Source organism: Pristiophorus japonicus, unplaced genomic scaffold, assembly GCF_044704955.1.
Source record: "Pristiophorus japonicus isolate sPriJap1 unplaced genomic scaffold, sPriJap1.hap1 HAP1_SCAFFOLD_99, whole genome shotgun sequence".
Lineage (NCBI taxonomy): Eukaryota > Metazoa > Chordata > Chondrichthyes > Pristiophoridae > Pristiophorus > Pristiophorus japonicus.
Genome location: NW_027254919.1, coordinates 2,063,840 through 2,090,769, shown reverse-complemented (window position 1 = coordinate 2,090,769; position 26,930 = coordinate 2,063,840). Strand labels below are relative to the sequence as shown.

Here is a 26,930-nt window from a genome sequence, read left to right as displayed (position 1 = left end):
GACCGTAGTTGATTCCATGGTGAAATGGTGATCACTCTGGACTCCAAACTCTAGCAATCCTCGTTCAAATCTCAGGGGAGCCTGAATGTTTGTTGTCCCAGCTGCTGGAAATTCAGGTCAAACAAGTAAAAAACTGCAGGTTTGCAGTTTTGTTGCCTTTGACATTGATGCTTGATCTGCAAGTCGAGTTTTCAAATCGTGTGTTCAACCGGCAGTTCCCTGTTCCAATCAGCAGAGGAAAAATTAGTTTGCTGTTTCATGCTGCATAATGTGTGCTGAGATTATCTGTGCAATATGCATTCCTCAGGATGAATAAATGCAACGCCTTTTGAAATGCATGCAGTACATGGTTTGCACTCAACAAAACGTTGCATTTTCTTTTCATGCCAAGCATTTTGCATGAATGCATTGCAATGCCAACGCACGTTTTACCTGCCAAGACTGAAGTACAATCTGTGCTGAACAGTGTGAAACAGAAACAGATATTATGAGAATCCATTGCCTCAACGGCATCTGTGTGAATTGCTCTGCATTGATAATTAACAGACCGTAAAGAGGTGAAATTGATGCTGTGAATGCAAAAAGGACAATCCAAAGTGTAATGTTGGAATTGATTTGGCAGATTTTGAGAAAGCTTTCAAATGTTTTGGCATAGTTGGTTCCATGGTGTAATGGTGAGCACTCTGGACTTTGATCCAGCGATCCGAGTTCAAATCTCGGTGGAACCTGAATGTTTGTTGTCCTAACTGCTGAAAATTTGGAACAAGCATGTAGAAGGCTGCTATTTGGCAGTTTTATTGACTTTGTCATTGATGCTTGATCTGCAAGTCGAGTTTTCAAATCGTGTGTTCAACCGGCAGTTACCTGTTCCAATCAGCAGAGTAGAAATTAGTTTGCTGTTTCATGCTACCTTTGCCTGCACAATGTGTGCTGAGATTATCTGTGCAATATGCACTTCGCAAGAGGAATAAACGCAATGCCTTTTGAAATGCATGGATTGCACTCAACAAAACGTTGCATTTTCTTTTCATGCCAAGCATTTTGCATGAATGCATTGCAATGCTAACACACATTTTACCTGGCAAGACTGAAGTACAATCTGTGCTGAACAGTTTGAAACAGAAACAGCTATTTGAGAACCCATAGCCTCAACGGCATCTGTGTGAATTGCTCTGCATCGATAATTAACAGACCGTAAATAGGTGAAACTGACGCTGTGAATGCAAAAATATCAATCCAAAGTGTAATGTTGGAGTTGATTTTGTACATTTTGAGGAATGTTTCAAATGGACGACCGTAGTTGATTCCATGGTGAAATGGTGATCACTCTGGACTCCAAACTCTAGCAATCCTCGTTCAAATCTCAGGGGAGCCTGAATGTTTGTTGTCCCAGCTGCTGGAAATTCAGGTCAAACAAGTAAAAAACTGCAGGTTTGCAGTTTTGTTGCCTTTGACATTGATGCTTGATCTGCAAGTCGAGTTTTCAAATCGTGTGTTCAACCGGCAGTTCCCTGTTCCAATCAGCAGAGGAAAAATTAGTTTGCTGTTTCATGCTGCATAATGTGTGCTGAGATTATCTGTGCAATATGCATTCCTCAGGATGAATAAATGCAACGCCTTTTGAAATGCATGCAGTACATGGTTTGCACTCAACAAAACGTTGCATTTTCTTTTCATGCCAAGCATTTTGCATGAATGCATTGCAATGCCAACGCACATTTACCTGGCAAGACTGAAGTACAAGCTGTGATGAACAGTGTGAAACAGAAACAGCTATTTGAGAAGCCATTGCCTCAACGGCATCTGTGTGAATTGCTCTGCATCGATAATTAACAGAGCGTAAATCGGTGAAACTGACACTGTGAATGCAAAAAGGACAATCCAAAGTGTAATGTTGGAATTGATTTGGCAGATTTTGAGAAAGCTTTCAAATGTTTTGGCATAGTTGGTTCCATGGTGTAATGGTGAGCACTGTGGACTTTGAATCCAGCGATCCGAGTTCAAATCTCGGTGGAACCTGAATGTTTGTTGTCCCAACTGCTGAAAATTTGGAACAAGCATGTAGAAGGCTGCTATTTGGCAGTTTTGTTGACTTTGTCATTGATGCTTGATCTGCAAGTCGAGTTTTCAAATCGTGTGTTCAACCAGCAGTTACCTGTTCCAATCAGCAGAGTGGAAATTAGTTTGCTGTTTCATGCTACCTTTGCCTGCACAATGTGTGCTGAGATTATCTGTGCAATATGCACTTCGCAAGAGGAATAAACGCAATGCCTTTTGAAATGCATGGATTGCACTCAACAAAACGTTGCATTTTCTTTTCATGCCAAGCATTTTGCATGAATGCATTGCAATGCTAACACACGTTTTACCTGGCAAGACTGAAGTACAATCTGTGCTGAACAGTTTGAAACAGAAACAGCTATTTGAGAACCCATAGCCTCAACGGCATCTGTGTGAATTGCTCTGCATCGATAATTAACAGACCGTAAATCGGTGAAACTGACGCTGTGAATGCAAAAATTTCAATCCAAAGTGTAATGTTGGAGTTGATTTTGTAGATTTTGAGGAATGTTTCAAATGGACGACCGCAGTTGATTCCATGGTGAAATGGTGATCACTCTGGACTCTAAACTCTAGCAATCCTCGTTCAAATCTCAGGGGAGCCTGAATGTTTGTTGTCCCAGCTGCTGGAAATTCAGGTCAAACAAGTAAAAAACTGCAGGTTTGCAGTTTTGTTGCCTTTGACATTGATGCTTGATCTGCAAGTCGAGTTTTCAAATCGTGTGTTCAACCGGCAGTTCCCTGTTCCAATCAGCAGAGGAAAAATTAGTTTGCTGTTTCATGCTGCATAATGTGTGCTGAGATTATCTGTGCAATATGCATTCCTCAGGATGAATAAATGCAACGCCTTTTGAAATGCATGCAGTACATGGTTTGCACTCAACAAAACGTTGCATTTTCTTTTCATGCCAAGCATTTTGCATGAATGCATTGCAATGCCAACGCACGTTTTACCTGCCAAGACTGAAGTACAATCTGTGCTGAACAGTGTGAAACAGAAACAGATATTATGAGAATCCATTGCCTCAACGGCATCTGTGTGAATTGCTCTGCATTGATAATTAACAGACCGTAAAGAGGTGAAATTGATGCTGTGAATGCAAAAAGGACAATCCAAAGTGTAATGTTGGAATTGATTTGGCAGATTTTGAGAAAGCTTTCAAATGTTTTGGCATAGTTGGTTCCATGGTGTAATGGTGAGCACTCTGGACTTTGATCCAGCGATCCGAGTTCAAATCTCGGTGGAACCTGAATGTTTGTTGTCCTAACTGCTGAAAATTTGGAACAAGCATGTAGAAGGCTGCTATTTGGCAGTTTTATTGACTTTGTCATTGATGCTTGATCTGCAAGTCGAGTTTTCAAATCGTGTGTTCAACCGGCAGTTACCTGTTCCAATCAGCAGAGTAGAAATTAGTTTGCTGTTTCATGCTACCTTTGCCTGCACAATGTGTGCTGAGATTATCTGTGCAATATGCACTTCGCAAGAGGAATAAACGCAATGCCTTTTGAAATGCATGGATTGCACTCAACAAAACGTTGCATTTTCTTTTCATGCCAAGCATTTTGCATGAATGCATTGCAATGCTAACACACATTTTACCTGGCAAGACTGAAGTACAATCTGTGCTGAACAGTTTGAAACAGAAACAGCTATTTGAGAACCCATAGCCTCAACGGCATCTGTGTGAATTGCTCTGCATCGATAATTAACAGACCGTAAATAGGTGAAACTGACGCTGTGAATGCAAAAATATCAATCCAAAGTGTAATGTTGGAGTTGATTTTGTACATTTTGAGGAATGTTTCAAATGGACGACCGTAGTTGATTCCATGGTGAAATGGTGATCACTCTGGACTCCAAACTCTAGCAATCCTCGTTCAAATCTCAGGGGAGCCTGAATGTTTGTTGTCCCAGCTGCTGGAAATTCAGGTCAAACAAGTAAAAAACTGCAGGTTTGCAGTTTTGTTGCCTTTGACATTGATGCTTGATCTGCAAGTCGAGTTTTCAAATCGTGTGTTCAACCGGCAGTTCCCTGTTCCAATCAGCAGAGTAGAAATTAGTTTGCTGTTTCATGCTACCTTTGCCTGCACAATGTGTGCTGAGATTATCTGTGCAATATGCACTTCGCAAGAGGAATAAAAGCAACGCCTTTTGAAATGCATGCAGTACATGGTTTGCACTCAACAAAACGTTGCATTTTCTTTTCATGCCAAGCATTATGCATGAATGCATTGCAATGCCAATGCACGTTTTACCTGGCAAGACTGAAGTACAAGCTGTGATGAACAGTGTGAAACAGAAACAGCTATTTGAGAAGCCATTGCCTCAACGGCATCTGTGTGAATTGCTCTGCATCGATAATTAACAGAGCGTAAAGAGGTGAAACTGACGCTGTGAATGCAAAAAGGACAATCCAAAGTGTAATGTTGGAATTGATTTGGCAGATTTTGAGAAAGCTTTCAAATGTTTTGGCATAGTTGGTTCCATGGTGTAATGGTGAGCACTCTGGACTCTGAATCCAGCGAGCCGAGTTCAAATCTCGGTGGAACCTGAATGTTTGTTGTCCCAGCTGCTGAAAATTTGGAACAAGCATGTAGAAGGCTGCTGTTTGGCAGTTTTGTTGACTTTGTCATTGATGCTTGATCTGCAAGTCGAGTTTTCAAATCGTGTGTTCAACCGGCAGTTACCTGTTCCAATCAGCAGAGTAGAAATTAGTTTGCTGTTTCATGCTACCTTTGCCTGCACAATGTGTGCTGAGATTATCTGTGCAATATGCACTTCGCAAGAGGAATAAAAGCAACGCCTTTTGAAATGCATGCAGTACATGGTTTGCACTCAACAAAACGTTGCATTTTCTTTTCATGCCAAGCATTATGCATGAATGCATTGCAATGCCAATGCACGTTTTACCTGGCAAGACTGAAGTACAAGCTGTGATGAACAGTGTGAAACAGAAACAGCTATTTGAGAAGCCATTGCCTCAACGGCATCTGTGTGAATTGCTCTGCATCGATAATTAACAGACCGTAAATAGGTGAAACTGACGCTGTGAATGCAAAAAGGACAATCCAAAGTGTAATGTTGGAATTGATTTGGCAGATTTTGAGAAAGATTTCAAATGTTTTGGCATAGTTGGTTCCATGGTGTAATGGTGAGCACTCTGGACTCTGAATCCAGCGATCCGAGTTCAAATCTCGGTGGAACCTGAATGTTTGTTGTCCCAACTGCTGAAAATTTGGAACAAGCATGTAGAAGGCTGCTATTTGGCAGTTTTGTTGACTTTGTCATTGATGCTTGATCTGCAAGTCGAGTTTTCAAATCGTGTGTTCAACCAGCAGTTACCTGTTCCAATCAGCAGAGTAGAAATTAGTTTGCTGTTTCATGCTACCTTTGCCTGCACAATGTGTGCTGAGATTATCTGTGCAATATGCACTTCGCAAGAGGAATAAACGCAATGCCTTTTGAAATGCATGGATTGCACTCAACAAAACGTTGCATTTTCTTTTCATGCCAAGCATTTTGCATGAATGCATTGCAATGCTAACACACGTTTTACCTGGCAAGACTGAAGTACAATCTGTGCTGAACAGTTTGAAACAGAAACAGCTATTTGAGAACCCATAGCCTCAACGGCATCTGTGTGAATTGCTCTGCATCGATAATTAACAGACCGTAAATCGGTGAAACTGACGCTGTGAATGCAAAAATTTCAATCCAAAGTGTAATGTTGGAGTTGATTTTGTACATTTTGAGGAATGTTTCAAATGGACGACCGCAGTTGATTCCATGGTGAAATGGTGATCACTCTGGACTCTAAACTCTAGCAATCCTCGTTCAAATCTCAGGGGAGCCTGAATGTTTGTTGTCCCAGCTGCTGGAAATTCAGGTCAAACAAGTAAAAAACTGCAGGTTTGCAGATTTATTGCCTTTGACATTGATGCTTGATCTGCAAGTCGAGTTTTCAAATCGTGTGTTCAACCGGCAGTTACCTGTTCCAATCAGCAGAGTAGAAATTAGTTTGCTGTTTCATGCTGCCTTTGCCTGCACAATGTGTGCTGAGATTATCTGTGCAATATGCACTCCGCAGCATGAATAAACGCAATGCCTTTTGAAATGCATGGATTGCACTCAACAAAACGTTGCATTTTCTTTTCATGCCAAGCATTTTGCATGAATGCATTGCAATGCTAACACACGTTTTACCTGGCAAGACTGAAGTACAATCTGTGCTGAACAGTTTGAAACAGAAACAGCTATTATGAGAATCCATTGCCTCAACGGCATCTGTGTGAATTGCTCTGCATCGATAATTAACAGAGCGTAAAGAGGTGAAACTGATGCTGTGAATGCAAAAAGGACAATCCAAAGTGTAATGTTGGAATTGATTTGGCAGATTTTGAGAAAGCTTTCAAATGTTTTGGCATAGTTGGTTCCATGGTGTAATGGTGAGCACTCTAGACTTTGAATCCAGCGATCCGAGTTCAAATCTTGGTGGAACCTGAATGTTTGTTGTCCCAACTGCTGAAAATTTGGACCAAGCATGTAGAAGGCTGCTGTTTGGCAGTTTTGTTGACTTTGTCATTGATGCTTGATCTGCAAGTCGAGTTTTCAAATCGTGTGTTCAACCGGCAGTTACCTGTTCCAATCAGCAGAGTAGAAATTAGTTTGCTGTTTCATGCTACCTTTGCCTGCACAATGTGTGCTGAGATTATCTGTGCAATATGCACTTCGCAAGAGGAATAAAAGCAACGCCTTTTGAAATGCATGCAGTACATGGTTTGCACTCAACAAAACGTTGCATTTTCTTTTCATGCCAAGCATTATGCATGAATGCATTGCAATGCCAATGCACGTTTTACCTGGCAAGACTGAAGTACAAGCTGTGATGAACAGTGTGAAACAGAAACAGCTATTTGAGAAGCCATTGCCTCAACGGCATCTGTGTGAATTGCTCTGCATCGATAATTAACAGAGCGTAAAGAGGTGAAACTGACGCTGTGAATGCAAAAAGGACAATCCAAAGTGTAATGTTGGAATTGATTTGGCAGATTTTGAGAAAGCTTTCAAATGTTTTGGCATAGTTGGTTCCATGGTGTAATGGTGAGCACTCTGGACTCTGAATCCAGCGAGCCGAGTTCAAATCTCGGTGGAACCTGAATGTTTGTTGTCCCAGCTGCTGAAAATTTGGACCAAGCATGCAGAAGGCTGCTGTTTGGCAGTTTTGTTGACTTAGTCATTTAATGCTTGATCTGCAAGTCGAGTTTTCAAATCGTGTGTTCAACCGGCAGTTACCTGTTCCAATCAGCAGAGTAGAAATTAGTTTGCTGTTTAATGCTGCCTTTGCCTGCACAATGTGTGCTGAGATTATCTGTGCAATATGCACTCCGCAGCATGAATAAACGCAATGCCTTTTGAAATGCATGGATTGCACTCAACAAAACGTTGCATTTTCTTTTCATGCCAAGCATTTTGCATGAATGCATTGCAATGCTAACACACGTTTTACCTGGCAAGACTGAAGTACAATCTGTGCTGAACAGTTTGAAACAGAAACAGCTATTTGAGAACCCATAGCCTCAACGGCATCTGTGTGAATTGCTCTGCATCGATAATTAACAGACCGTAAATCGGTGAAACTGACGCTGTGAATGCAAAAATTTCAATCCAAAGTGTAATGTTGGAGTTGATTTTGTACATTTTGAGGAATGTTTCAAATGGACGACCGCAGTTGATTCCATGGTGAAATGGTGAGCACTCTGGACTCTAAACTCTAGCAATCCTCGTTCAAATCTCAGGGGAGCCTGAATGCTTGTTGTCCCAGCTGCTGGAAATTCAGGTCAAACAAGTAAAAAACTGCAGGTTTGCAGTTTTGTTGCCTTTGACATTGATGCTTGATCTGCAAGTCGAGTTTTCAAATCGTGTGTTCAACCGGCAGTTCCCTGTTCCAATCAGCAGAGGAAAAATTAGTTTGCTGTTTCATGCTGCATAATGTGTGCTGAGATTATCTGTGCAATATGCATTCCTCAGGATGAATAAATGCAACGCCTTTTGAAATGCATGCAGTACATGGTTTGCACTCAACAAAACGTTGCATTTTCTTTTCATGCCAAGCATTTTGCATGAATGCATTGCAATGCCAACGCACGTTTTACCTGCCAAGACTGAAGTACAATCTGTGCTGAACAGTGTGAAACAGAAACAGATATTATGAGAATCCATTGCCTCAACGGCATCTGTGTGAATTGCTCTGCATTGATAATTAACAGACCGTAAAGAGGTGAAATTGATGCTGTGAATGTAAAAAGGACAATCCAAAGTGTAATGTTGGAATTGATTTGGCAGATTTTGAGAAAGCTTTCAAATGTTTTGGCGTAGTTGGTTCCATGGTGTAATGGTGAGCACTCTGGACTTTGAATCCAGCGATCCGAGTTCAAATCTCGGTGAAACCTGAATGTTTGTTGTCCCAACTGCTGAAAATTTGGAACAAGCATGTAGAAGGCTGCTGTTTGGCAGTTTTGTTGACTTTGTCATTGATGCTTGATCTGCAAGTCGAGTTTTCAAATCGTGTGTTCAACCGGCAGTTACCTGTTCCAATCAGCAGAGTAGAAATTAGTTTGCTGTTTCATGCTACCTTTGCCTGCACAATGTGTGCTGAGATTATCTGTGCAATATGCACTTCGCAAGAGGAATAAAAGCAACGCCTTTTGAAATGCATGCAGTACATGGTTTGCACTCAACAAAACGTTGCATTTTCTTTTCATGCCAAGCATTATGCATGAATGCATTGCAATGCCAATGCACGTTTTACCTGGCAAGACTGAAGTACAAGCTGTGATGAACAGTGTGAAACAGAAACAGCTATTTGAGAAGCCATTGCCTCAACGGCATCTGTGTGAATTGCTCTGCATCGATAATTAACAGAGCGTAAAGAGGTGAAACTGACGCTGTGAATGCAAAAAGGACAATCCAAAGTGTAATGTTGGAATTGATTTGGCAGATTTTGAGAAAGCTTTCAAATGTTTTGGCATAGTTGGTTCCATGGTGTAATGGTGAGCACTCTGGACTCTGAATCCAGCGAGCCGAGTTCAAATCTCGGTGGAACCTGAATGTTTGTTGTCCCAGCTGCTGAAAATTTGGACCAAGCATGCAGAAGGCTGCTGTTTGGCAGTTTTGTTGACTTAGTCATTTAATGCTTGATCTGCAAGTCGAGTTTTCAAATCGTGTGTTCAACCGGCAGTTACCTGTTCCAATCAGCAGAGTAGAAATTAGTTTGCTGTTTAATGCTGCCTTTGCCTGCACAATGTGTGCTGAGATTATCTGTGCAATATGCACTCCGCAGCATGAATAAACGCAATGCCTTTTGAAATGCATGGATTGCACTCAACAAAACGTTGCATTTTCTTTTCATGCCAAGCATTTTGCATGAATGCATTGCAATGCTAACACACGTTTTACCTGGCAAGACTGAAGTACAATCTGTGCTGAACAGTTTGAAACAGAAACAGCTATTTGAGAACCCATAGCCTCAACGGCATCTGTGTGAATTGCTCTGCATCGATAATTAACAGACCGTAAATCGGTGAAACTGACGCTGTGAATGCAAAAATTTCAATCCAAAGTGTAATGTTGGAGTTGATTTTGTACATTTTGAGGAATGTTTCAAATGGACGACCGCAGTTGATTCCATGGTGAAATGGTGAGCACTCTGGACTCTAAACTCTAGCAATCCTCGTTCAAATCTCAGGGGAGCCTGAATGCTTGTTGTCCCAGCTGCTGGAAATTCAGGTCAAACAAGTAAAAAACTGCAGGTTTGCAGTTTTGTTGCCTTTGACATTGATGCTTGATCTGCAAGTCGAGTTTTCAAATCGTGTGTTCAACCGGCAGTTCCCTGTTCCAATCAGCAGAGGAAAAATTAGTTTGCTGTTTCATGCTGCATAATGTGTGCTGAGATTATCTGTGCAATATGCATTCCTCAGGATGAATAAATGCAACGCCTTTTGAAATGCATGCAGTACATGGTTTGCACTCAACAAAACGTTGCATTTTCTTTTCATGCCAAGCATTTTGCATGAATGCATTGCAATGCCAACGCACGTTTTACCTGCCAAGACTGAAGTACAATCTGTGCTGAACAGTGTGAAACAGAAACAGATATTATGAGAATCCATTGCCTCAACGGCATCTGTGTGAATTGCTCTGCATTGATAATTAACAGACCGTAAAGAGGTGAAATTGATGCTGTGAATGTAAAAAGGACAATCCAAAGTGTAATGTTGGAATTGATTTGGCAGATTTTGAGAAAGCTTTCAAATGTTTTGGCGTAGTTGGTTCCATGGTGTAATGGTGAGCACTCTGGACTTTGAATCCAGCGATCCGAGTTCAAATCTCGGTGAAACCTGAATGTTTGTTGTCCCAACTGCTGAAAATTTGGAACAAGCATGTAGAAGGCTGCTGTTTGGCAGTTTTGTTGACTTTGTCATTGATGCTTGATCTGCAAGTCGAGTTTTCAAATCGTGTGTTCAACCGGCAGTTACCTGTTCCAATCAGCAGAGTAGAAATTAGTTTGCTGTTTCATGCTACCTTTGCCTGCACAATGTGTGCTGAGATTATCTGTGCAATATGCACTTCGCAAGAGGAATAAAAGCAACGCCTTTTGAAATGCATGCAGTACATGGTTTGCACTCAACAAAACGTTGCATTTTCTTTTCATGCCAAGCATTATGCATGAATGCATTGCAATGCCAATGCACGTTTTACCTGGCAAGACTGAAGTACAAGCTGTGATGAACAGTGTGAAACAGAAACAGCTATTTGAGAAGCCATTGCCTCAACGGCATCTGTGTGAATTGCTCTGCATCGATAATTAACAGAGCGTAAAGAGGTGAAACTGACGCTGTGAATGCAAAAAGGACAATCCAAAGTGTAATGTTGGAATTGATTTGGCAGATTTTGAGAAAGCTTTCAAATGTTTTGGCATAGTTGGTTCCATGGTGTAATGGTGAGCACTCTGGACTCTGAATCCAGCGAGCCGAGTTCAAATCTCGGTGGAACCTGAATGTTTGTTGTCCCAGCTGCTGAAAATTTGGACCAAGCATGCAGAAGGCTGCTGTTTGGCAGTTTTGTTGACTTAGTCATTTAATGCTTGATCTGCAAGTCGAGTTTTCAAATCGTGTGTTCAACCGGCAGTTACCTGTTCCAATCAGCAGAGTAGAAATTAGTTTGCTGTTTAATGCTGCCTTTGCCTGCACAATGTGTGCTGAGATTATCTGTGCAATATGCACTTCGCAGCATGAATAAACGCAATGCCTTTTGAAATGCATGGATTGCACTCAACAAAACGTTGCATTTTCTTTTCATGCCAAGCATTTTGCATGAATGCATTGCAATGCTAACACACGTTTTACCTGGCAAGACTGAAGTACAATCTGTGCTGAACAGTTTGAAACAGAAACAGCTATTTGAGAACCCATAGCCTCAACGGCATCTGTGTGAATTGCTCTGCATCGATAATTAACAGACCGTAAATAGGTGAAACTGACGCTGTGAATGCAAAAATATCAATCCAAAGTGTAATGTTGGAGTTGATTTTGTAGATTTTGAGGAATGTTTCAAATGGGCGACCGTAGTTGATTCCATGGTGAAATGGTGAGCACTCTGGACTCTAAACTCTAGCAATCCTCGTTCAAATCTCAGGGGAGCCTGAATGCTTGTTGTCCCAGCTGCTGGAAATTCAGGTCAAACAAGTAAAAAACTGCAGGTTTGCAGTTTTGTTGCCTTTGACATTGATGCTTGATCTGCAAGTCGAGTTTTCAAATCGTGTGTTCAACCGGCAGTTCCCTGTTCCAATCAGCAGAGGAAAAATTAGTTTGCTGTTTCATGCTGCATAATGTGTGCTGAGATTATCTGTGCAATATGCATTCCTCAGGATGAATAAATGCAACGCCTTTTGAAATGCATGCAGTACATGGTTTGCACTCAACAAAACGTTGCATTTTCTTTTCATGCCAAGCATTTTGCATGAATGCATTGCAATGCCAACGCACGTTTTACCTGCCAAGACTGAAGTACAATCTGTGCTGAACAGTGTGAAACAGAAACAGATATTATGAGAATCCATTGCCTCAACGGCATCTGTGTGAATTGCTCTGCATTGATAATTAACAGACCGTAAAGAGGTGAAATTGATGCTGTGAATGTAAAAAGGACAATCCAAAGTGTAATGTTGGAATTGATTTGGCAGATTTTGAGAAAGCTTTCAAATGTTTTGGCGTAGTTGGTTCCATGGTGTAATGGTGAGCACTCTGGACTTTGAATCCAGCGATCCGAGTTCAAATCTCGGTGAAACCTGAATGTTTGTTGTCCCAACTGCTGAAAATTTGGAACAAGCATGTAGAAGGCTGCTGTTTGGCAGTTTTGTTGACTTTGTCATTGATGCTTGATCTGCAAGTCGAGTTTTCAAATCGTGTGTTCAACCGGCAGTTACCTGTTCCAATCAGCAGAGTAGAAATTAGTTTGCTGTTTCATGCTACCTTTGCCTGCACAATGTGTGCTGAGATTATCTGTGCAATATGCACTTCGCAAGAGGAATAAAAGCAACGCCTTTTGAAATGCATGCAGTACATGGTTTGCACTCAACAAAACGTTGCATTTTCTTTTCATGCCAAGCATTATGCATGAATGCATTGCAATGCCAATGCACGTTTTACCTGGCAAGACTGAAGTACAAGCTGTGATGAACAGTGTGAAACAGAAACAGCTATTTGAGAAGCCATTGCCTCAACGGCATCTGTGTGAATTGCTCTGCATCGATAATTAACAGAGCGTAAATCGGTGAAACTGACGCTGTGAATGCAAAAAGGACAATCCAAAGTGTAATGTTGGAATTGATTTGGCAGATTTTGAGAAAGCTTTCAAATGTTTTGGCATAGTTGGTTCCATGGTGTAATGGTGAGCACTCTGGACTCTGAATCCAGCGAGCCGAGTTCAAATCTCGGTGGAACCTGAATGTTTGTTGTCCCAGCTGCTGAAAATTTGGACCAAGCATGCAGAAGGCTGCTGTTTGGCAGTTTTGTTGCCTTTGTCATTGATGCTTGATCTGCAAGTCGAGTTTTCAAATCGTGTGTTCAACCGGCAGTTCCCTGTTCCAATCAGCAGAGGAAAAATTAGTTTGCTGTTTCATGCTGCATAATGTGTGCTGAGATTATCTGTGCAATATGCATTCCTCAGGATGAATAAATGCAACGCCTTTTGAAATGCATGCAGTACATGGTTTGCACTCAACAAAACGTTGCATTTTCTTTTCATGCCAAGCATTTTGCATGAATGCATTTCAATGCCAACGCACGTTTTACCTGCCAAGACTGAAGTACAATCTGTGCTGAACAGTGTGATACAGAAACAGATATTATGAGAATCCATTGCCTCAACGGCATCTGTGTGAATTGCTCTGCATTGATAATTAACAGACCGTAAAGAGGTGAAATTGATGCTGTGAATGTAAAAAGGACAATCCAAAGTGTAATGTTGGAATTGATTTGGCAGATTTTGAGAAAGCTTTCAAATGTTTTGGCATAGTTGGTTCCATGGTGTAATGGTGAGCACTCTGGACTTTGAATCCAGTGATCCGAGTTCAAATCTCGGTGAAACCTGAATGTTTGTTGTCCCAACTGCTGAAAATTTGGAACAAGCATGTAGAAGGCTGCTGTTTGGCAGTTTTGTTGACTTTGTCATTGATGCTTGATCTGCAAGTCGAGTTTTCAAATCGTGTGTTCAACCGGCAGTTACCTGTTCCAATCAGCAGAGTAGAAATTAGTTTGCTGTTTCATGCTACCTTTGCCTGCACAATGTGTGCTGAGATTATCTGTGCAATATGCACTTCGCAAGAGGAATAAAAGCAACGCCTTTTGAAATGCATGCAGTACATGGTTTGCACTCAACAAAACGTTGCATTTTCTTTTCATGCCAAGCATTATGCATGAATGCATTGCAATGCCAATGCACGTTTTACCTGGCAAGACTGAAGTACAAGCTGTGATGAACAGTGTGAAACAGAAACAGCTATTTGAGAAGCCATTGCCTCAACGGCATCTGTGTGAATTGCTCTGCATCGATAATTAACAGAGCGTAAAGAGGTGAAACTGACGCTGTGAATGCAAAAAGGACAATCCAAAGTGTAATGTTGGAATTGATTTGGCAGATTTTGAGAAAGCTTTCAAATGTTTTGGCATAGTTGGTTCCATGGTGTAATGGTGAGCACTCTGGACTCTGAATCCAGCGAGCCGAGTTCAAATCTCGGTGGAACCTGAATGTTTGTTGTCCCAGCTGCTGAAAATTTGGACCAAGCATGCAGAAGGCTGCTGTTTGGCAGTTTTGTTGCCTTTGTCATTGATGCTTGATCTGCAAGTCGAGTTTTCAAATCGTGTGTTCAACCGGCAGTTACCTGTTCCAATCAGCAGAGTAGAAATTAGTTTGCTGTTTAATGCTGCCTTTGCCTGCACAATGTGTGCTGAGATTATCTGTGCAATATGCACTCCGCAGCATGAATAAACGCAATGCCTTTTGAAATGCATGGATTGCACTCAACAAAACGTTGCATTTTCTTTTCATGCCAAGCATTTTGCATGAATGCATTGCAATGCTAACACACGTTTTACCTGGCAAGACTGAAGTACAATCTGTGCTGAACAGTTTGAAACAGAAACAGCTATTTGAGAACCCATAGCCTCAACGGCATCTGTGTGAATTGCTCTGCATCGATAATTAACAGACCGTAAATAGGTGGAACTGACGCTGTGAATGCAAAAATATCAATCCAAAGTGTAATGTTGGAGTTGATTTTGTAGATTTTGAGGAATGTTTCAAATGGGCGACCGTAGTTGATTCCATGGTGAAATGGTGAGCACTCTGGACTCTAAACTCTAGCAATCCTCGTTCAAATCTCAGGGGAGCCTGAATGCTTGTTGTCCCAGCTGCTGGAAATTCAGGTCAAACAAGTAAAAAACTGCAGGTTTGCAGTTTTGTTGCCTTTGACATTGATGCTTGATCTGCAAGTCGAGTTTTCAAATCGTGTGTTCAACCGGCAGTTCCCTGTTCCAATCAGCAGAGGAAAAATTAGTTTGCTGTTTCATGCTGCATAATGTGTGCTGAGATTATCTGTGCAATATGCATTCCTCAGGATGAATAAATGCAACGCCTTTTGAAATGCATGCAGTACATGGTTTGCACTCAACAAAACGTTGCATTTTCTTTTCATGCCAAGCATTTTGCATGAATGCATTTCAATGCCAACGCACGTTTTACCTGCCAAGACTGAAGTACAATCTGTGCTGAACAGTGTGAAACAGAAACAGATATTATGAGAATCCATTGCCTCAACGGCATCTGTGTGAATTGCTCTGCATTGATAATTAACAGACCGTAAAGAGGTGAAATTGATGCTGTGAATGTAAAAAGGACAATCCAAAGTGTAATGTTGGAATTGATTTCGCAGATTTTGAGAAAGCTTTCAAATGTTTTGGCATAGTTGGTTCCATGGTGTAATGGTGAGCACTCTGGACTTTGAATCCAGCGATCCGAGTTCAAATCTCGGTGAAACCTGAATGTTTGTTGTCCCAACTGCTGAAAATTTGGACCAAGCATGTAGAAGGCTGCTGTTTGGCAGTTTTGTTGACTTTGTCATTGATGCTTGATCTGCAAGTTGAGTTTTCAAATCGTGTGTTCAACCGGCAGTTACCTGTTCCAATCAGCAGAGTAGAAATTAGTTTGCTGTTTCATGCTACCTTTGCCTGCACAATGTGTGCTGAGATTATCTGTGCAATATGCACTTCGCAAGAGGAATAAAAGCAACGCCTTTTGAAATGCATGCAGTACATGGTTTGCACTCAACAAAACGTTGCATTTTCTTTTCATGCCAAGCATTATGCATGAATGCATTGCAATGCCAATGCACGTTTTACCTGGCAAGACTGAAGTACAAGCTGTGATGAACAGTGTGAAACAGAAACAGCTATTTGAGAAGCCATTGCCTCAACGGCATCTGTGTGAATTGCTCTGCATCGATAATTAACAGAGCGTAAAGAGGTGAAACTGACGCTGTGAATGCAAAAAGGACAATCCAAAGTGTAATGTTGGAATTGATTTGGCAGATTTTGAGAAAGCTTTCAAATGTTTTGGCATAGTTGGTTCCATGGTGTAATGGTGAGCACTCTGGACTCTGAATCCAGCGAGCCGAGTTCAAATCTCGGTGGAACCTGAATGTTTGTTGTCCCAGCTGCTGAAAATTTGGACCAAGCATGCAGAAGGCTGCTGTTTGGCAGTTTTGTTGACTTAGTCATTTAATGCTTGATCTGCAAGTCGAGTTTTCAAATCGTGTGTTCAACCGGCAGTTACCTGTTCCAATCAGCAGAGTAGAAATTAGTTTGCTGTTTAATGCTGCCTTTGCCTGCACAATGTGTGCTGAGATTATCTGTGCAATATGCACTCCGCAGCATGAATAAATGCAATGCCTTTTGAAATGCATGGATTGCACTCAACAAAACGTTGCATTTTCTTTTCATGCCAAGCATTTTGCATGAATGCATTGCAATGCTAACACACGTTTTACCTGGCAAGACTGAAGTACAATCTGTGCTGAACAGTTTGAAACAGAAACAGCTATTTGAGAACCCATAGCCTCAACGGCATCTGTGTGAATTGCTCTGCATCGATAATTAACAGACCGTAAATAGGTGGAACTGACGCTGTGAATGCAAAAATATCAATCCAAAGTGTAATGTTGGAGTTGATTTTGTAGATTTTGAGGAATGTTTCAAATGGGCGACCGTAGTTGATTCCATGGTGAAATGGTGAGCACTCTGGACTCTAAACTCTAGCAATCCTCGTGCAAATCTCAGGGGAGCCTGAATGCTTGTTGTCCCAGCTGCTGGAAATTCAGGTCAAACAAGTAAAAAACTGCAGGTTTGCAGTTTTGTTGCCTTTGACATTGATGCTTGATCTGCAAGTCGAGTTTTCAAATCGTGTGTTCAACCGGCAGTTTCCTGTTCCAATCAGCAGAGGAAAAATTAGTTTGCTGTTTCATGCTGCATAATGTGTGCTGAGATTATCTGTGCAATATGCATTCCTCAGGATGAATAAATGCAACGCCTTTTGAAATGCATGCAGTACATGGTTTGCACTCAACAAAACGTTGCATTTTCTTTTCATGCCAAGCATTTTGCATGAATGCATTGCAATGCCAACGCACGTTTTACCTGCCAAGACTGAAGTACAATCTGTGCTGAACAGTGTGAAACAGAAACAGATATTATGAGAATCCATTGCCTCAACGGCATCTGTGTGAATTGATCTGCATTGATAATTAACAGACCGTAAAGAGGTGAAATTGATGCTGTGAATGTAAAAAGGACAATCCAAAGTGTAATGTTGGAATTGATTTGGCAGATTTTGAGAAAGCTTTCAAATGTTTTGGCATAGTTGGTTCCATGGTGTAATGGTGAGCACTCTGGACTTTGAATCCAGCGATCCGAGTTCAAATCTCGGTGAAACCTGAATGTTTGTTGTCCCAACTGCTGAAAATTTGGAACAAGCATGTAGAAGGCTGCTGTTTGGCAGTTTTGTTGACTTTGTCATTGATGCTTGATCTGCAAGTCGAGTTTTCAAATCGTGTGTTCAACCGGCAGTTACCTGTTCCAATCAGCAGAGTAGAAATTAGTTTGCTGTTTCATGCTACCTTTGCCTGCACAATGTGTGCTGAGATTATCTGTGCAATATGCACTTCGCAAGAGGAATAAAAGCAACGCCTTTTGAAATGCATGCAGTACATGGTTTGCACTCAACAAAACGTTGCATTTTCTTTTCATGCCAAGCATTATGCATGAATGCATTGCAATGCCAATGCACGTTTTACCTGGCAAGACTGAAGTACAAGCTGTGATGAACAGTGTGAAACAGAAACAGCTATTTGAGAAGCCATTGCCTCAACGGCATCTGTGTGAATTGCTCTGCATCGATAATTAACAGAGCGTAAAGAGGTGAAACTGACGCTGTGAATGCAAAAAGGACAATCCAAAGTGTAATGTTGGAATTGATTTGGCAGATTTTGAGAAAGCTTTCAAATGTTTTGGCATAGTTGGTTCCATGGTGTAATGGTGAGCACTCTGGACTCTGAATCCAGCGAGCCGAGTTCAAATCTCGGTGGAACCTGAATGTTTGTTGTCCCAGCTGCTGAAAATTTGGACCAAGCATGCAGAAGGCTGCTGTTTGGCAGTTTTGTTGACTTAGTCATTTAATGCTTGATCTGCAAGTCGAGTTTTCAAATCGTGTGTTCAACCGGCAGTTACCTGTTCCAATCAGCAGAGTAGAAATTAGTTTGCTGTTTAATGCTGCCTTTGCCTGCACAATGTGTGCTGAGATTATCTGTGCAATATGCACTTCGCAGCATGAATAAACGCAATGCCTTTTGAAATGCATGGATTGCACTCAACAAAACGTTGCATTTTCTTTTCATGCCAAGCATTTTGCATGAATGCATTGCAATGCTAACACACGTTTTACCTGGCAAGACTGAAGTACAATCTGTGCTGAACAGTTTGAAACAGAAACAGCTATTTGAGAACCCATAGCCTCAACGGCATCTGTGTGAATTGCTCTGCATCGATAATTAACAGACCGTAAATAGGTGAAACTGACGCTGTGAATGCAAAAATATCAATCCAAAGTGTAATGTTGGAGTTGATTTTGTAGATTTTGAGGAATGTTTCAAATGGGCGACCGTAGTTGATTCCATGGTGAAATGGTGAGCACTCTGGACTCTAAACTCTAGCAATCCTCGTTCAAATCTCAGGGGAGCCTGAATGCTTGTTGTCCCAGCTGCTGGAAATTCAGGTCAAACAAGTAAAAAACTGCAGGTTTGCAGTTTTGTTGCCTTTGACATTGATGCTTGATCTGCAAGTCGAGTTTTCAAATCGTGTGTTCAACCGGCAGTTCCCTGTTCCAATCAGCAGAGGAAAAATTAGTTTGCTGTTTCATGCTGCATAATGTGTGCTGAGATTATCTGTGCAATATGCATTCCTCAGGATGAATAAATGCAACGCCTTTTGAAATGCATGCAGTACATGGTTTGCACTCAACAAAACGTTGCATTTTCTTTTCATGCCAAGCATTTTGCATGAATGCATTGCAATGCCAACGCACGTTTTACCTGCCAAGACTGAAGTACAATCTGTGCTGAACAGTGTGAAACAGAAACAGATATTATGAGAATCCATTGCCTCAACGGCATCTGTGTGAATTGCTCTGCATTGATAATTAACAGACCGTAAAGAGGTGAAATTGATGCTGTGAATGTAAAAAGGACAATCCAAAGTGTAATGTTGGAATTGATTTGGCAGATTTTGAGAAAGCTTTCAAATGTTTTGGCGTAGTTGGTTCCATGGTGTAATGGTGAGCACTCTGGACTTTGAATCCAGCGATCCGAGTTCAAATCTCGGTGAAACCTGAATGTTTGTTGTCCCAACTGCTGAAAATTTGGAACAAGCATGTAGAAGGCTGCTGTTTGGCAGTTTTGTTGACTTTGTCATTGATGCTTGATCTGCAAGTCGAGTTTTCAAATCGTGTGTTCAACCGGCAGTTACCTGTTCCAATCAGCAGAGTAGAAATTAGTTTGCTGTTTCATGCTACCTTTGCCTGCACAATGTGTGCTGAGATTATCTGTGCAATATGCACTTCGCAAGAGGAATAAAAGCAACGCCTTTTGAAATGCATGCAGTACATGGTTTGCACTCAACAAAACGTTGCATTTTCTTTTCATGCCAAGCATTATGCATGAATGCATTGCAATGCCAATGCACGTTTTACCTGGCAAGACTGAAGTACAAGCTGTGATGAACAGTGTGAAACAGAAACAGCTATTTGAGAAGCCATTGCCTCAACGGCATCTGTGTGAATTGCTCTGCATCGATAATTAACAGAGCGTAAAGAGGTGAAACTGACGCTGTGAATGCAAAAAGGACAATCCAAAGTGTAATGTTGGAATTGATTTGGCAGATTTTGAGAAAGCTTTCAAATGTTTTGGCATAGTTGGTTCCATGGTGTAATGGTGAGCACTCTGGACTCTGAATCCAGCGAGCCGAGTTCAAATCTCGGTGGAACCTGAATGTTTGTTGTCCCAGCTGCTGAAAATTTGGACCAAGCATGCAGAAGGCTGCTGTTTGGCAGTTTTGTTGCCTTTGTCATTGATGCTTGATCTGCAAGTCGAGTTTTCAAATCGTGTGTTCAACCGGCAGTTCCCTGTTCCAATCAGCAGAGGAAAAATTAGTTTGCTGTTTCATGCTGCATAATGTGTGCTGAGATTATCTGTGCAATATGCATTCCTCAGGATGAATAAATGCAACGCCTTTTGAAATGCATGCAGTACATGGTTTGCACTCAACAAAACGTTGCATTTTCTTTTCATGCCAAGCATTTTGCATGAATGCATTTCAATGCCAACGCACGTTTTACCTGCCAAGACTGAAGTACAATCTGTGCTGAACAGTGTGATACAGAAACAGATATTATGAGAATCCATTGCCTCAACGGCATCTGTGTGAATTGCTCTGCATTGATAATTAACAGACCGTAAAGAGGTGAAATTGATGCTGTGAATGTAAAAAGGACAATCCAAAGTGTAATGTTGGAATTGATTTGGCAGATTTTGAGAAAGCTTTCAAATGTTTTGGCATAGTTGGTTCCATGGTGTAATGGTGAGCACTCTGGACTTTGAATCCAGTGATCCGAGTTCAAATCTCGGTGAAACCTGAATGTTTGTTGTCCCAACTGCTGAAAATTTGGAACAAGCATGTAGAAGGCTGCTGTTTGGCAGTTTTGTTGACTTTGTCATTGATGCTTGATCTGCAAGTCGAGTTTTCAAATCGTGTGTTCAACCGGCAGTTACCTGTTCCAATCAGCAGAGTAGAAATTAGTTTGCTGTTTCATGCTACCTTTGCCTGCACAATGTGTGCTGAGATTATCTGTGCAATATGCACTTCGCAAGAGGAATAAAAGCAACGCCTTTTGAAATGCATGCAGTACATGGTTTGCACTCAACAAAACGTTGCATTTTCTTTTCATGCCAAGCATTATGCATGAATGCATTGCAATGCCAATGCACGTTTTACCTGGCAAGACTGAAGTACAAGCTGTGATGAACAGTGTGAAACAGAAACAGCTATTTGAGAAGCCATTGCCTCAACGGCATCTGTGTGAATTGCTCTGCATCGATAATTAACAGAGCGTAAAGAGGTGAAACTGACGCTGTGAATGCAAAAAGGACAATCCAAAGTGTAATGTTGGAATTGATTTGGCAGATTTTGAGAAAGCTTTCAAATGTTTTGGCATAGTTGGTTCCATGGTGTAATGGTGAGCACTCTGGACTCTGAATCCAGCGAGCCGAGTTCAAATCTCGGTGGAACCTGAATGTTTGTTGTCCCAGCTGCTGAAAATTTGGACCAAGCATGCAGAAGGCTGCTGTTTGGCAGTTTTGTTGCCTTTGTCATTGATGCTTGATCTGCAAGTCGAGTTTTCAAATCGTGTGTTCAACCGGCAGTTACCTGTTCCAATCAGCAGAGTAGAAATTAGTTTGCTGTTTAATGCTGCCTTTGCCTGCACAATGTGTGCTGAGATTATCTGTGCAATATGCACTCCGCAGCATGAATAAACGCAATGCCTTTTGAAATGCATGGATTGCACTCAACAAAACGTTGCATTTTCTTTTCATGCCAAGCATTTTGCATGAATGCATTGCAATGCTAACACACGTTTTACCTGGCAAGACTGAAGTACAATCTGTGCTGAACAGTTTGAAACAGAAACAGCTATTTGAGAACCCATAGCCTCAACGGCATCTGTGTGAATTGCTCTGCATCGATAATTAACAGACCGTAAATAGGTGGAACTGACGCTGTGAATGCAAAAATATCAATCCAAAGTGTAATGTTGGAGTTGATTTTGTAGATTTTGAGGAATGTTTCAAATGGGCGACCGTAGTTGATTCCATGGTGAAATGGTGAGCACTCTGGACTCTAAACTCTAGCAATCCTCGTTCAAATCTCAGGGGAGCCTGAATGCTTGTTGTCCCAGCTGCTGGAAATTCAGGTCAAACAAGTAAAAAACTGCAGGTTTGCAGTTTTGTTGCCTTTGACATTGATGCTTGATCTGCAAGTCGAGTTTTCAAATCGTGTGTTCAACCGGCAGTTCCCTGTTCCAATCAGCAGAGGAAAAATTAGTTTGCTGTTTCATGCTGCATAATGTGTGCTGAGATTATCTGTGCAATATGCATTCCTCAGGATGAATAAATGCAACGCCTTTTGAAATGCATGCAGTACATGGTTTGCACTCAACAAAACGTTGCATTTTCTTTTCATGCCAAGCATTTTGCATGAATGCATTTCAATGCCAACGCACGTTTTACCTGCCAAGACTGAAGTACAATCTGTGCTGAACAGTGTGAAACAGAAACAGATATTATGAGAATCCATTGCCTCAACGGCATCTGTGTGAATTGCTCTGCATTGATAATTAACAGACCGTAAAGAGGTGAAATTGATGCTGTGAATGTAAAAAGGACAATCCAAAGTGTAATGTTGGAATTGATTTCGCAGATTTTGAGAAAGCTTTCAAATGTTTTGGCATAGTTGGTTCCATGGTGTAATGGTGAGCACTCTGGACTTTGAATCCAGCGATCCGAGTTCAAATCTCGGTGAAACCTGAATGTTTGTTGTCCCAACTGCTGAAAATTTGGACCAAGCATGTAGAAGGCTGCTGTTTGGCAGTTTTGTTGACTTTGTCATTGATGCTTGATCTGCAAGTTGAGTTTTCAAATCGTGTGTTCAACCGGCAGTTACCTGTTCCAATCAGCAGAGTAGAAATTAGTTTGCTGTTTCATGCTACCTTTGCCTGCACAATGTGTGCTGAGATTATCTGTGCAATATGCACTTCGCAAGAGGAATAAAAGCAACGCCTTTTGAAATGCATGCAGTACATGGTTTGCACTCAACAAAACGTTGCATTTTCTTTTCATGCCAAGCATTATGCATGAATGCATTGCAATGCCAATGCACGTTTTACCTGGCAAGACTGAAGTACAAGCTGTGATGAACAGTGTGAAACAGAAACAGCTATTTGAGAAGCCATTGCCTCAACGGCATCTGTGTGAATTGCTCTGCATCGATAATTAACAGAGCGTAAAGAGGTGAAACTGACGCTGTGAATGCAAAAAGGACAATCCAAAGTGTAATGTTGGAATTGATTTGGCAGATTTTGAGAAAGCTTTCAAATGTTTTGGCATAGTTGGTTCCATGGTGTAATGGTGAGCACTCTGGACTTTGAATCCAGCGATCCGAGTTCAAATCTCGGTGAAACCTGAATGTTTGTTGTCCCAACTGCTGAAAATTTGGACCAAGCATGTAGAAGGCTGCTGTTTGGCAGTTTTGTTGCCTTTGTCATTGATGCTTGATCTGCAAGTCGAGTTTTCAAATCGTGTGTTCAACCGGCAGTTACCTGTTCCAATCAGCAGAGTAGAAATTAGTTTGCTGTTTAATGCTGCCTTTGCCTGCACAATGTGTGCTGAGATTATCTGTGCAATATGCACTCCGCAGCATGAATAAACGCAATGCCTTTTGAAATGCATGGATTGCACTCAACAAAACGTTGCATTTTCTTTTCATGCCAAGCATTATGCATGAATGCATTGCAATGCTAACACACGTTTTACCTGGCAAGACTGAAGTACAATCTGTGCTGAACAGTTTGAAACAGAAACAGCTATTTGAGAACCCATAGCCTCAACGGCATCTGTGTGAATTGCTCTGCATCGATAATTAACAGACCGTAAATAGGTGGAACTGACGCTGTGAATGCAAAAATATCAATCCAAAGTGTAATGTTGGAGTTGATTTTGTAGATTTTGAGGAATGTTTCAAATGGGCGACCGTAGTTGATTCCATGGTGAAATGGTGAGCACTCTGGACTCTAAACTCTAGCAATCCTCGTGCAAATCTCAGGGGAGCCTGAATGCTTGTTGTCCCAGCTGCTGGAAATTCAGGTCAAACAAGTAAAAAACTGCAGGTTTGCAGTTTTGTTGCCTTTGACATTGATGCTTGATCTGCAAGTCGAGTTTTCAAATCGTGTGTTCAACCGGCAGTTCCCTGTTCCAATCAGCAGAGGAAAAATTAGTTTGCTGTTTCATGCTGCATAATGTGTGCTGAGATTATCTGTGCAATATGCATTCCTCAGGATGAATAAATGCAACGCCTTTTGAAATGCATGCAGTACATGGTTTGCACTCAACAAAACGTTGCATTTTCTTTTCATGCCAAGCATTTTGCATGAATGCATTTCAATGCCAACGCACGTTTTACCTGCCAAGACTGAAGTACAATCTGTGCTGAACAGTGTGAAACAGAAACAGATATTATGAGAATCCATTGCCTCAACGGCATCTGTGTGAATTGCTCTGCATTGATAATTAACAGACCGTAAAGAGGTGAAATTGATGCTGTGAATGTAAAAAGGACAATCCAAAGTGTAATGTTGGAATTGATTTGGCAGATTTTGAGAAAGCTTTCAAATGTTTTGGGATAGTTGGTTCCATGGTGTAATGGTGAGCACTCTGGACTTTGAATCCAGCGATCCGAGTTCAAATCTCGGTGAAACCTGAATGTTTGTTGTCCCAACTGCTGAAAATTTGGACCAAGCATGTAGAAGGCTGCTGTTTGGCAGTTTTGTTGACTTTGTCATTGATGCTTGATCTGCAAGTTGAGTTTTCAAATCGTGTGTTCAACCGGCAGTTACCTGTTCCAATCAGCAGAGTAGAAATTAGTTTGCTGTTTCATGCTACCTTTGCCTGCACAATGTGTGCTGAGATTATCTGTGCAATATGCACTTCGCAAGAGGAATAAAAGCAACGCCTTTTGAAATGCATGCAGTACATGGTTTGCACTCAACAAAACGTTGCATTTTCTTTTCATGCCAAGCATTATGCATGAATGCATTGCAATGCTAACACACGTTTTACCTGGCAAGACTGAAGTACAATCTGTGCTGAACAGTTTGAAACAGAAACAGCTATTTGAGAACCCATAGCCTCAACGGCATCTGTGTGAATTGCTCTGCATCGATAATTAACAGACCGTAAATAGGTGGAACTGACGCTGTGAATGCAAAAATATCAATCCAAAGTGTAATGTTGGAGTTGATTTTGTAGATTTTGAGGAATGTTTCAAATGGGCGACCGTAGTTGATTCCATGGTGAAATGGTGAGCACTCTGGACTCTAAACTCTAGCAATCCTCGTGCAAATCTCAGGGGAGCCTGAATGCTTGTTGTCCCAGCTGCTGGAAATTCAGGTCAAACAAGTAAAAAACTGCAGGTTTGCAGTTTTGTTGCCTTTGACATTGATGCTTGATCTGCAAGTCGAGTTTTCAAATCGTGTGTTCAACCGGCAGTTCCCTGTTCCAATCAGCAGAGGAAAAATTAGTTTGCTGTTTCATGCTGCATAATGTGTGCTGAGATTATCTGTGCAATATGCATTCCTCAGGATGAATAAATGCAACGCCTTTTGAAATGCATGCAGTACATGGTTTGCACTCAACAAAACGTTGCATTTTCTTTTCATGCCAAGCATTTTGCATGAATGCATTTCAATGCCAACGCACGTTTTACCTGCCAAGACTGAAGTACAATCTGTGCTGAACAGTGTGAAACAGAAACAGATATTATGAGAATCCATTGCCTCAACGGCATCTGTGTGAATTGCTCTGCATTGATAATTAACAGACCGTAAAGAGGTGAAATTGATGCTGTGAATGTAAAAAGGACAATCCAAAGTGTAATGTTGGAATTGATTTCGCAGATTTTGAGAAAGCTTTCAAATGTTTTGGCATAGTTGGTTCCATGGTGTAATGGTGAGCACTCTGGACTTTGAATCCAGCGATCTGAGTTCAAATCTCGGTGAAACCTGAATGTTTGTTGTCCCAACTGCTGAAAATTTGGACCAAGCATGTAGAAGGCTGCTGTTTGGCAGTTTTGTTGACTTTGTCATTGATGCTTGATCTGCAAGTTGAGTTTTCAAATCGTGTGTTCAACCGGCAGTTACCTGTTCCAATCAGCAGAGTAGAAATTAGTTTGCTGTTTCATGCTACCTTTGCCTGCACAATGTGTGCTGAGATTATCTGTGCAATATGCACTTCGCAAGAGGAATAAAAGCAACGCCTTTTGAAATGCATGCAGTACATGGTTTGCACTCAACAAAACGTTGCATTTTCTTTTCATGCCAAGCATTATGCATGAATGCATTGCAATGCTAACACACGTTTTACCTGGCAAGACTGAAGTACAATCTGTGCTGAACAGTTTGAAACAGAAACAGCTATTTGAGAACCCATAGCCTCAACGGCATCTGTGTGAATTGCTCTGCATCGATAATTAACAGACCGTAAATAGGTGGAACTGACGCTGTGAATGCAAAAATATCAATCCAAAGTGTAATGTTGGAGTTGATTTTGTAGATTTTGAGGAATGTTTCAAATGGGCGACCGTAGTTGATTCCATGGTGAAATGGTGAGCACTCTGGACTCTAAACTCTAGCAATCCTCGTGCAAATCTCAGGGGAGCCTGAATGCTTGTTGTCCCAGCTGCTGGAAATTCAGGTCAAACAAGTAAAAAACTGCAGGTTTGCAGTTTTGTTGCCTTTGACATTGATGCTTGATCTGCAAGTCGAGTTTTCAAATCGTGTGTTCAACCGGCAGTTCCCTGTTCCAATCAGCAGAGGAAAAATTAGTTTGCTGTTTCATGCTGCATAATGTGTGCTGAGATTATCTGTGCAATATGCATTC

The 26,930-nt window shown here is 41.3% G+C and overlaps 25 non-coding genes across 25 annotated transcripts; all 25 read left to right on the top strand.

The window, feature by feature from the left end:
- Positions 1-1,947: 1,947 nt before the first annotated feature.
- On the top strand, positions 1,948-2,019 carry trnaq-uug (transfer RNA glutamine (anticodon UUG)). Its single transcript has one exon. It is a non-coding gene; the product is annotated as a tRNA-Gln (tRNA).
- Positions 2,020-4,541: 2,522 nt separating this feature from the next.
- On the top strand, positions 4,542-4,613 carry trnaq-cug (transfer RNA glutamine (anticodon CUG)). Its single transcript has one exon. It is a non-coding gene; the product is annotated as a tRNA-Gln (tRNA).
- Positions 4,614-5,196: 583 nt separating this feature from the next.
- On the top strand, positions 5,197-5,268 carry trnaq-cug (transfer RNA glutamine (anticodon CUG)). Its single transcript has one exon. It is a non-coding gene; the product is annotated as a tRNA-Gln (tRNA).
- A 1,222-nt stretch (positions 5,269-6,490) lies between these two features.
- Positions 6,491-6,562, top strand: trnaq-uug (transfer RNA glutamine (anticodon UUG)). The gene has a single exon. It is a non-coding gene; the product is annotated as a tRNA-Gln (tRNA).
- A 583-nt stretch (positions 6,563-7,145) lies between these two features.
- Positions 7,146-7,217, top strand: trnaq-cug (transfer RNA glutamine (anticodon CUG)). The gene has a single exon. It is a non-coding gene; the product is annotated as a tRNA-Gln (tRNA).
- A 1,222-nt stretch (positions 7,218-8,439) lies between these two features.
- On the top strand, positions 8,440-8,511 carry trnaq-uug (transfer RNA glutamine (anticodon UUG)). The gene has a single exon. It is a non-coding gene; the product is annotated as a tRNA-Gln (tRNA).
- A 583-nt stretch (positions 8,512-9,094) lies between these two features.
- trnaq-cug (transfer RNA glutamine (anticodon CUG)) lies at positions 9,095-9,166 on the top strand. The gene has a single exon. It is a non-coding gene; the product is annotated as a tRNA-Gln (tRNA).
- Positions 9,167-10,388: 1,222 nt separating this feature from the next.
- trnaq-uug (transfer RNA glutamine (anticodon UUG)) lies at positions 10,389-10,460 on the top strand. The gene has a single exon. It is a non-coding gene; the product is annotated as a tRNA-Gln (tRNA).
- Positions 10,461-11,043: 583 nt separating this feature from the next.
- Positions 11,044-11,115, top strand: trnaq-cug (transfer RNA glutamine (anticodon CUG)). The gene has a single exon. It is a non-coding gene; the product is annotated as a tRNA-Gln (tRNA).
- Positions 11,116-12,337: 1,222 nt separating this feature from the next.
- trnaq-uug (transfer RNA glutamine (anticodon UUG)) lies at positions 12,338-12,409 on the top strand. The gene has a single exon. It is a non-coding gene; the product is annotated as a tRNA-Gln (tRNA).
- Positions 12,410-12,992: 583 nt separating this feature from the next.
- On the top strand, positions 12,993-13,064 carry trnaq-cug (transfer RNA glutamine (anticodon CUG)). Its single transcript has one exon. It is a non-coding gene; the product is annotated as a tRNA-Gln (tRNA).
- A 574-nt stretch (positions 13,065-13,638) lies between these two features.
- Positions 13,639-13,710, top strand: trnaq-uug (transfer RNA glutamine (anticodon UUG)). The gene has a single exon. It is a non-coding gene; the product is annotated as a tRNA-Gln (tRNA).
- A 583-nt stretch (positions 13,711-14,293) lies between these two features.
- Positions 14,294-14,365, top strand: trnaq-cug (transfer RNA glutamine (anticodon CUG)). The gene has a single exon. It is a non-coding gene; the product is annotated as a tRNA-Gln (tRNA).
- A 1,221-nt stretch (positions 14,366-15,586) lies between these two features.
- On the top strand, positions 15,587-15,658 carry trnaq-uug (transfer RNA glutamine (anticodon UUG)). The gene has a single exon. It is a non-coding gene; the product is annotated as a tRNA-Gln (tRNA).
- A 583-nt stretch (positions 15,659-16,241) lies between these two features.
- Positions 16,242-16,313, top strand: trnaq-cug (transfer RNA glutamine (anticodon CUG)). The gene has a single exon. It is a non-coding gene; the product is annotated as a tRNA-Gln (tRNA).
- A 1,222-nt stretch (positions 16,314-17,535) lies between these two features.
- Positions 17,536-17,607, top strand: trnaq-uug (transfer RNA glutamine (anticodon UUG)). Its single transcript has one exon. It is a non-coding gene; the product is annotated as a tRNA-Gln (tRNA).
- A 583-nt stretch (positions 17,608-18,190) lies between these two features.
- On the top strand, positions 18,191-18,262 carry trnaq-cug (transfer RNA glutamine (anticodon CUG)). Its single transcript has one exon. It is a non-coding gene; the product is annotated as a tRNA-Gln (tRNA).
- A 1,222-nt stretch (positions 18,263-19,484) lies between these two features.
- Positions 19,485-19,556, top strand: trnaq-uug (transfer RNA glutamine (anticodon UUG)). The gene has a single exon. It is a non-coding gene; the product is annotated as a tRNA-Gln (tRNA).
- A 583-nt stretch (positions 19,557-20,139) lies between these two features.
- On the top strand, positions 20,140-20,211 carry trnaq-cug (transfer RNA glutamine (anticodon CUG)). The gene has a single exon. It is a non-coding gene; the product is annotated as a tRNA-Gln (tRNA).
- A 574-nt stretch (positions 20,212-20,785) lies between these two features.
- On the top strand, positions 20,786-20,857 carry trnaq-uug (transfer RNA glutamine (anticodon UUG)). Its single transcript has one exon. It is a non-coding gene; the product is annotated as a tRNA-Gln (tRNA).
- A 583-nt stretch (positions 20,858-21,440) lies between these two features.
- trnaq-cug (transfer RNA glutamine (anticodon CUG)) lies at positions 21,441-21,512 on the top strand. The gene has a single exon. It is a non-coding gene; the product is annotated as a tRNA-Gln (tRNA).
- A 1,221-nt stretch (positions 21,513-22,733) lies between these two features.
- On the top strand, positions 22,734-22,805 carry trnaq-uug (transfer RNA glutamine (anticodon UUG)). The gene has a single exon. It is a non-coding gene; the product is annotated as a tRNA-Gln (tRNA).
- A 583-nt stretch (positions 22,806-23,388) lies between these two features.
- Positions 23,389-23,460, top strand: trnaq-uug (transfer RNA glutamine (anticodon UUG)). Its single transcript has one exon. It is a non-coding gene; the product is annotated as a tRNA-Gln (tRNA).
- A 1,221-nt stretch (positions 23,461-24,681) lies between these two features.
- On the top strand, positions 24,682-24,753 carry trnaq-uug (transfer RNA glutamine (anticodon UUG)). Its single transcript has one exon. It is a non-coding gene; the product is annotated as a tRNA-Gln (tRNA).
- Positions 24,754-25,983: 1,230 nt separating this feature from the next.
- On the top strand, positions 25,984-26,055 carry trnaq-uug (transfer RNA glutamine (anticodon UUG)). Its single transcript has one exon. It is a non-coding gene; the product is annotated as a tRNA-Gln (tRNA).
- Positions 26,056-26,930: the final 875 nt, after the last annotated feature.